The sequence below is a fragment of the Oncorhynchus keta genome, unplaced genomic scaffold (genome assembly GCF_023373465.1).
Source record: "Oncorhynchus keta strain PuntledgeMale-10-30-2019 unplaced genomic scaffold, Oket_V2 Un_contig_965_pilon_pilon, whole genome shotgun sequence".
NCBI lineage: Eukaryota > Metazoa > Chordata > Actinopteri > Salmoniformes > Salmonidae > Oncorhynchus > Oncorhynchus keta.
In genome coordinates this window covers 80,001-88,251 of record NW_026290628.1, presented here as the reverse complement: position 1 = coordinate 88,251, position 8,251 = coordinate 80,001, and the positions used below count along the sequence as shown (strand labels likewise).

Below are 8,251 nucleotides of genomic sequence, written 5' to 3'. Positions count from 1 at the left end.
TTACACCTGGACACTACATGACTGAGTTACAGTACGGACAGGTTACACCTGGACAGGTTACACCTGGACACTACATGACTGAGTTACAGTACAGACAGGTTACACCTGGACACTACATGACTGAGTTACGGTACGGACAGGTTACACCTGGACACTACATGACTGAGTTACGGCCAGACAGGTACACCTGACACTACATGACCGAGTTACGGTACAGACAGGTTACACCTGGACACTACATGACTGAGTTACGGTACAGACAGGTTACACCTGGACACTACATGACTGAGTTATAGTACAGACAGGTTACACCTGGACACTACATGACTGAGTTACAGTACAGACAGGTTACACCTGGACACTACATGACTGAGTTACGGTACGGACAGGTTACACCTGAACACTACATGACTGAGTTACAGTACAGACAGGTTACACCTGGACACTACATGACTGAGTTACGGTACGGACAGGTTACACCTGAACACTACATGACTGAGTTACAGTACAGACAGGTTACACCTGGACACTACATGACTGAGTTACGGTACAGACAGGTTACACCTGGACACTACATGACTGAGTTACAGTACAGACAGGTTACACCTGGACACTACATGACTGAGTTACAGTACGGACAGGTTACACCTGGACACTACATGACTGAGTTACGGTACAGACAGGTTACACCTGGACACTACATGACTGAGTTACAGTACAGACAGGTTACACCTGGACACTACATGACTGAGTTACGGTACAGACAGGTTACACCTGGACACTACATGACTGAGTTACAGTACAGACAGGTTACACCTGGACACTACATGACTGAGTTACAGTACAGACAGGTTACACCTGGACACTACATGACTGAGTTACAGTACAGACAGGTTACACCTGGACACTACATGACTGAGTTACGGTACAGACAGGTTACACCTGGACACTACATGACTGAGTTACAGTACAGACAGGTTACACCTGGACACTACATGACTGAGTTACGGTACAGACAGGTTACACCTGGACACTACATGACTGAGTTACAGTACAGACAGGTTACACCTGGACACTACATGACTGAGTTACAGTACAGACAGGTTACACCTGGACACTACATGACTGAGTTACAGTACAGACAGGTTACACCTGGACACTACATGACTGAGTTACAGTACAAACACAACACTGGCCAGGTAAACACTATAGCAGTTTAGTCCCAAATGGCCCTCTGTTCCCTTGATAGTGCGCTACTGTTGACCAGATTGCTATGGGTTAGTCCTACGGGTCCTGGTCTATGGGTTAGTCCTACGGGTCCTGGTCTATGGGTTAGTCCTACGGGTCCTGGTCTATGGGTTAGTCCTACGGGTCCTGGTCTATGGGTTAGTCCTACGGGTCCTGGTCTATGGGTTAGTCCTACGGGTCCTGGTCTATGGGTTAGTCCTACGGGTCCTGGTCTAGTGGGTTAGTCCTACGGGTCCTGGTCTATGGGTTAGTCCTACGGGTCCTGGTCTATGGGTTAGTCCTACGGGTCCTGGTCTATGGGTTAGTCCTACGGGTCCTGGTCTATGGGTTAGTCCTACGGGTCTGGTCTATGGGTTAGTCCTACGGGTCCTGGTCTATGGGTTAGTCCTACGGGTCCTGGTCTATGGGTTAGTCCTACGGGTCCTGGTCTATGGGTTAGTCCTACGGGTCCTGGTCTATGGGTTAGTCCTACGGGCCCTGGTCTATGGGTTTGTCCTACGGGCCCTGGTCTATGGGTTAGTCCTACGGGCCCTGGTCTATGGGTTAGTCCTACGGGTCCTGGTCTATGGGTTAGTCCTACGGGTCCTGGTCTATGGGTTAGTCCTACGGGCCCTGGTCTATGGCTTAGTCCTACGGGTCCTGGTCTATGGGTTAGTCCTACGGGTCCTGGTCTATGGGTTAGTCCTACGGGTCCTGGTCTATGGGTTAGTCCTACGGGTCCTGGTCTATGGTTTAGTCCTACGGGCCCTGGTCTATGGGTTTGTCCTACGGGCCCTGGTCTATGGGTTAGTCCTACGGGTCCTGGTCTATGGGTTAGTCCTACGGGTCCTGGTCTATGGGTTAGTCCTACGGGTCCTGGTCTATGGGTTAGTCCTACGGGTCCTGGTCTATGGGTTAGTCCTACGGGTCCTGGTCTATGGGTTAGTCCTACGGGTCCTGGTCTATGGGTTAGTCCTACGGGTCCTGGTCTATGGGTTAGTCCTACGGGTCCTGGTCTATGGGTTAGTCCTACGGGTCCTGGTCTATGGGTTAGTCCTACGGGTCCTGGTCTATGGGTTAGTCCTACGGGTCCTGGTCTATGGGTTAGTCCTACGGGTCCTGGTCTATGGGTTAGTCCTACAGGTCCTGGTCTATGGGTTAGTCCTACGGGTCCTGGTCTATGGGTTAGTCCTACGGGTCCTGGTCTATGGGTTAGTCCTACAGGCCCTGGTCTATGGGTTAGTCCTACGGGTCCTGGTCTATGGGTTAGTCCTACGGGTCCTGGTCTATGGGTTAGTCCTGTATTGGAAATGTAGTGCTATTTTGGTCCCGTTCCAAGAACCACCCCAAACTCCCTCCCTCCCTACACACAGTTAGTCAGTAGCTAGCCTGAGGGGCCTTATCGTTAAGTAAACAGCCCCCAGAGAGCAAACAGCAGCCGTTACCGCGGTTACCAGCGCTACTTCACGATAATATGATAGGTAAGGTTTGTGTGTTTTATTGACAGAAAGATGTTTCTCCCCAAGGCTGGATTGATCTTGGTTCAAAGCAGTGTGAACTGATCACAGGGCTGATGTTGGTTTGATGAGGTGATCTGATGAACTGATCACAGGGCTGATGTTGGTTTGATGAGGTGATCTGATGAACTGATCACAGGGTTGATGGTGATCTGATGAGGTGATCTGATGAACTGATCACAGGGTTGATGTTGGTTTGATGAGGTGATCTGATGAACTGATCACAGGGTTGATGTTGGTTTGATGAGGTGATCTGATGAACTGATCACAGGGTTGATGTTGGTTTGATGAGGTGATCTGATGAACTGATCACAGGGTTGATGTTGGTTTGATGAGGTGATCTGATGAACTGATCACAGGGTTGATGTTGGTTTGATGAGGTGATCTGATGAACTGATCACAGGGTTGATGTTGGTTTGATGAGGTGATCTGATGAACTGATCACAGGGTTGATGTTGGTTTGATGAGGTGATCTGATGAACTGATCACAGGGCTGATGTTGGTTTGATGAGGTGATCTGATGAACTGATCACAGGATTGATGTTGGTTTGATGAGGTGATCTGATGAACTGATCACAGGGTTGATGTTGGTTTGATGAGGTGATCTGATGAACTGATCACAGGGTTGATGTTGGTTTGATGAGGTGATCTGATGAACTGATCACAGGGTTGATGTTGGTTTGATGAGGTGATCTGATGAACTGATCACAGGGTTGATGTTGGTTTGATGAGGTGATCTGATGAACTGATCACAGGGTCGATGGTGGTTTGATGAGGTGATCTGATGAACTGATCTCAGGGTTGATGGTGGTTTGATGAGGTGATCTGATGAACTGATCACAGGGTTGATGTTGGTTTGATGAGGTGATCTGATGAACTGATCACAGGGTTGATGTTGGTTTGATGAGGTGATCTGATGAACTGATCACAGGGTTGATGTTGGTTTGATGAGGTGATCTGATGAACTGATCACAGGGTTGATGTTGGTTTGATGAGGTGATCTGATGAACTGATCACAGGGTTGATGTTGGTTTGATGAGGTGATCTGATGAACTGATCACAGGGTTGATGTTGGTTTGATGAGGTGATCTGATGAACTGATCACAGGGTTGATGTTGGTTTGATGAGGTGATCTGATGAACTGATCACAGGGTTGATGTTGGTTTGATGAGGTGATCTGATGAACTGATCACAGGGTTGATGTTGGTTTGATGAGGTGATCTGATGAACTGATCACAGGGTTGATGTTGGTTTGATGAGGTGATCTGGTGAACTGATCACAGGGTTGATGTTGGTTTGATGAGGTGATCTGGTGAACTGATCACAGGGTTGATGTTGGTTTGATGAGGTGATCTGATGAACTGATCACAGGGTTGATGTTGGTTTGATGAGGTGATCTGATGAACTGATCACAGGGTTGATGTTGGTTTGATGAGGTGATCTGATGAACTGATCACAGGGCTGATGTTGGTTTGATGAGGTGATCTGATGAACTGATCACAGGGTTGATGTTGGTTTGATGAGGTGATCTGATGAACTGATCACAGGGCTGATGTTGGTTTGATGAGGTGATCTGATGAACTGATCACAGGGTTGATGGTGATCTGATGAGGTGATCTGATGAACTGATCACAGGATTGATGTTGGTTTGATGAGGTGATCTGATGAACTGATCACAGGGTTGATGTTGGTTTGATGAGGTGATCTGATGAACTGATCACAGGGCTGATGTTGGTTTGATGAGGTGATCTGATGAACTGATCACAGGGTTGATGTTGGTTTGATGAGGTGATCTGATGAACTGATCACAGGGTTGATGTTGGTTTGATGAGGTGATCTGATGAACTGATCACAGGGCTGATGTTGGTTTGATGAGGTGATCTGATGAACTGATCACAGGGTTGATGGTGATCTGATGAGGTGATCTGATGAACTGATCACAGGGTTGATGTTGGTTTGATGAGGTGATCTGATGAACTGATCACAGGGTTGATGTTGGTTTGATGAGGTGATCTGGTGAACTGATCACAAGGTTGATGTTGGTTTGATGAGGTGATCTGGTGAACTGATCTCAGGGTTGATGGTGGTTTGATGAGGTGATCTGATGAACTGATCACAGGGTTGATGTTGGTTTGATGAGGTGATCTGATGAACTGATCTCAGGGTTGATGGTGGTTTGATGAGGTGATCTGATGAACTGATCACAGGGTTGATGTTGGTTTGATGAGGTGATCTGATGAACTGATCTCAGGGTTGATGGTGGTTTGATGAGGTGATCTGATGAACTGATCACAGGATTGATGTTGGTTTGATGAGGTGATCTGATGAACTGATCACAGGATTGATGTTGGTTTGATGAGGTGATCTGATGAACTGATCACAGGGTTGATGTTGGTTTGATGAGGTGATCTGATGAACTGATCACAGGGTTGATGTTGTTTGATGAGGTGATCTGGTGAACTGATCACAGGGTTGATGTTGGTTTGATGAGGTGATCTGGTGAACTGATCACAGGGTTGATGTTGAGTTTGATGAGGTGATCTGATGAACTGATCACAGGGTTGATGTTGGTTTGATGAGGTGATCTGATGAACTGATCACAGGGTTGATGTTGGTTTGATGAGGTGATCTGATGAACTGATCACAGGGGCTGATGTTGGTTTTGATGAGGTGATCTGATGAACTGATCACAGGGTTGATGTTGGTTTGATGAGGTGATCTGATGAACTGATCACAGGGCTGATGTTGGTTTTGATGAGGTGATCTGATGAACTGATCACAGGGTTGATGGTGATCTGATGAGGTGATCTGATGAACTGATCACAGGATTGATGTTGGTTTGATGAGGTGATCTGATGAACTGATCACAGGGTTGATGTTGGTTTGATGAGGTGATCTGATGAACTGATCACAGGGCTGATGTTGGTTTGATGAGGTGATCGATGAACTGATCACAGGGTTGATGTTGGTTTGATGAGGTGATCTGATGAACTGATCACAGGGTTGATGTTGGTTTGATGAGGTGATCTGATGAACTGATCACAGGGCTGATGTTGGTTTGATGAGGTGATCTGATGAACTGATCACAGGGTTGATGGTGATCTGATGAGGTGATCTGATGAACTGATCACAGGGTTGATGTTGGTTTGATGAGGTGATCTGATGAACTGATCACAGGGTTGATGTTGGTTTGATGAGGTGATCTGGTGAACTGATCACAAGGTTGATGTTGGTTTGATGAGGTGATCTGGTGAACTGATCACAGGGTTGATGTTGGTTTGATGAGGTGATCTGGTGAACTGATCACAGGGTTGATGTTGGTTTGATGAGGTGATCTGATGAACTGATCACAGGGTTGATGTTGGTTTGATGAGGTGATCTGATGAACTGATCTCAGGGTTGATGTTGGTTTGATGAGGTGATCTGATGAACTGATCACAGGGCTGATTGATGTTGGTTTGATGAGGTGATCTGATGAACTGATCACAGGGTTGATGTTGGTTTGATGAGGTGATCTGGTGAACTGATCACAGGGTTGATGTTGGTTTGATGAGGTGATCTGGTGAACTGATCACAGGGTTGATGTTGGTTTGATGAGGTGATCTGATGAACTGATCACAGGGTTGATGTTGGTTTGATGAGGTGATCTGATGAACTGATCACAGGGTTGATGTTGGTTTGATGAGGTGATCTGATGAACTGATCACAGGTTGATGTTGGTTTGATGAGGTGATCTGATGAACTGATCTCAGGGTTGATGTTGGTTTGATGAGGTGATCTGATGAACTGATCACAGGGTTGATGTTGGTTTGATGAGGTGATCTGATGAACTGATCACAGGGCTGATGTTGGTTTGATGAGGTGATCTGATGAACTGATCACAGGGTTGATGGTGATCTGATGAGGTGATCTGATGAACTGATCACAGGGTTGATGTTGGTTTGATGAGGTGATCTGATGAACTGATCACAGGGTTGATGTTGGTTTTGATGAGGGTGATCTGATGAACTGATCACAGGGTTGATGTTGGTTGATGAGGTGATCTGGTGAACTGATCACAAGGTTGATGTTGGTTTGATGAGGTGATCTGGTGAACTGATCACAGGGTTGATGTTGGTTTGATGAGGTGATCTGGTGAACTGATCACAGGGTTGATGTTGGTTTGATGAGGTGATCTGATGAACTGATCACAGGGTTGATGTTGGTTTGATGAGGTGATCTGATGAACTGATCTCAGGGTTGATGTTGGTTTGATGAGGTGATCTGATGAACTGATCACAGGGTTGATGTTGGTTTGATGAGGTGATCTGATGAACTGATCACAGGGTTGATGTTGGTTTGATGAGGTGATCTGGTGAACTGATCACAGGGTTGATGTTGGTTTGATGAGGTGATCTGGTGAACTGATCACAGGGTTGATGTTGGTTTGATGAGGTGATCTGATGAACTGATCACAGGGTTGATGTTGGTTTGATGAGGTGATCTGATGAACTGATCACAGGGTTGATGTTGGTTTGATGAGGTGATCTGATGAACTGATCACAGGGTTGATGTTGGTTTGATGAGGTGATCTGATGAACTGATCTCAGGGTTGATGTTGGTTTGATGAGGTGATCTGATGAACTGATCACAGGGTTGATGTTGGTTTGATGAGGTGATCTGATGAACTGATCACAGGGTTGATGTTGGTTTGATGAGGTGATCTGGTGAACTGATCACAGGGTTGATGTTGGTTTGATGAGGTGATCTGGTGAACTGATCACAGGGTTGATGTTGGTTTGATGAGGTGATCTGATGAACTGATCACAGGGTTGATGTTGGTTTGATGAGGTGATCTGATGAACTGATCACAGGGTTGATGTTGGTTTGATGAGGTGATCTGATGAACTGACAGTCTGTCTGTTTCCTCTTCCTCCCTCAGACGGAGTCCACAAAGGATCCCAGAGGTCGACGCATCTGACCTCAAAAACCCCACATCTTTCTTCTCCCGGGGTTGCAAAATTCCCAAGACTTTCCCAGTTTTTTTTCCCAGAAATCCCTGTTTTGGAGGATTCCACGTCCTTATTTGTTCCCTCCTGATTCCACAGAATCTTTCAACTGTGGATTTCTGAGAAACGGACTTTTGGGAAAGTTAGTGGGAGGCCTTTTTTTGCAGGCCTTCTCTCCTCTTCACCAAAATACACGATGACCGACTCTTCCTCTTGTGTCCACTTTGTGTCTCTATATCAAGAAGTGTGAAACATTCAGGAAAAGGGCTTGTCGCTCGAAAAGAGGCTGACGACGAGGACTCTTAGAGAACAGACTTTGTGAAGCGGCATTAGCCGCTGAACACGATTTGAAGATTTGTAAAATAGTTTATTATTAGACAAATAAAAACACTGCTCCTGTATTTCTCTGGTTTTATTGGTCTGATTTGGAAATCTGTTGTCCAATGAACTGTCTCATGTTGCACCCTTAATGTCTCAGTCTGTTACTACAGTCCACGTGTTCCTGTCTGACAGCTCAGT

At 46.2% G+C, this 8,251-nt stretch overlaps 2 long non-coding RNA genes across 14 annotated transcripts; one reads left to right on the top strand and one right to left on the bottom strand.

Moving 5' to 3' along the window:
• Positions 1-495: 495 nt before the first annotated feature.
• On the bottom strand, positions 496-1,438 carry LOC127927160 (uncharacterized). Of its 3 annotated transcripts, none has more exons than XR_008126439.1 (3): positions 1,153-1,438; positions 649-1,068; positions 496-606 (listed from the first exon to the last, which is right to left on the bottom strand). It is a non-coding gene; the product is annotated as an uncharacterized LOC127927160 (long non-coding RNA). The 3 variants fall into 3 exon arrangements; XR_008126441.1 differs by lacking the exon at positions 1,153-1,438 and having other exon boundaries at positions 649-732; positions 775-1,146; XR_008126440.1 differs by lacking the exon at positions 1,153-1,438 and having other exon boundaries at positions 649-984; positions 1,027-1,146.
• Positions 1,439-2,807: 1,369 nt separating this feature from the next.
• On the top strand, positions 2,808-8,133 carry LOC127927159 (uncharacterized). 11 transcript variants are annotated; one of them, XR_008126430.1, is made up of 6 exons: positions 2,808-3,300; positions 3,477-4,796; positions 6,031-6,074; positions 6,255-6,386; positions 6,474-6,561; positions 6,915-8,133. It is a non-coding gene; the product is annotated as an uncharacterized LOC127927159 (long non-coding RNA). The 11 variants fall into 11 exon arrangements; XR_008126431.1 differs by lacking the exons at positions 6,255-6,386; positions 6,474-6,561 and having other exon boundaries at positions 3,477-4,752; positions 5,899-6,162; positions 6,915-7,442; positions 7,575-8,133; XR_008126432.1 differs by lacking the exon at positions 6,255-6,386 and having other exon boundaries at positions 3,477-4,752; positions 5,899-6,162; positions 6,959-8,133.
• Positions 8,134-8,251: the final 118 nt, after the last annotated feature.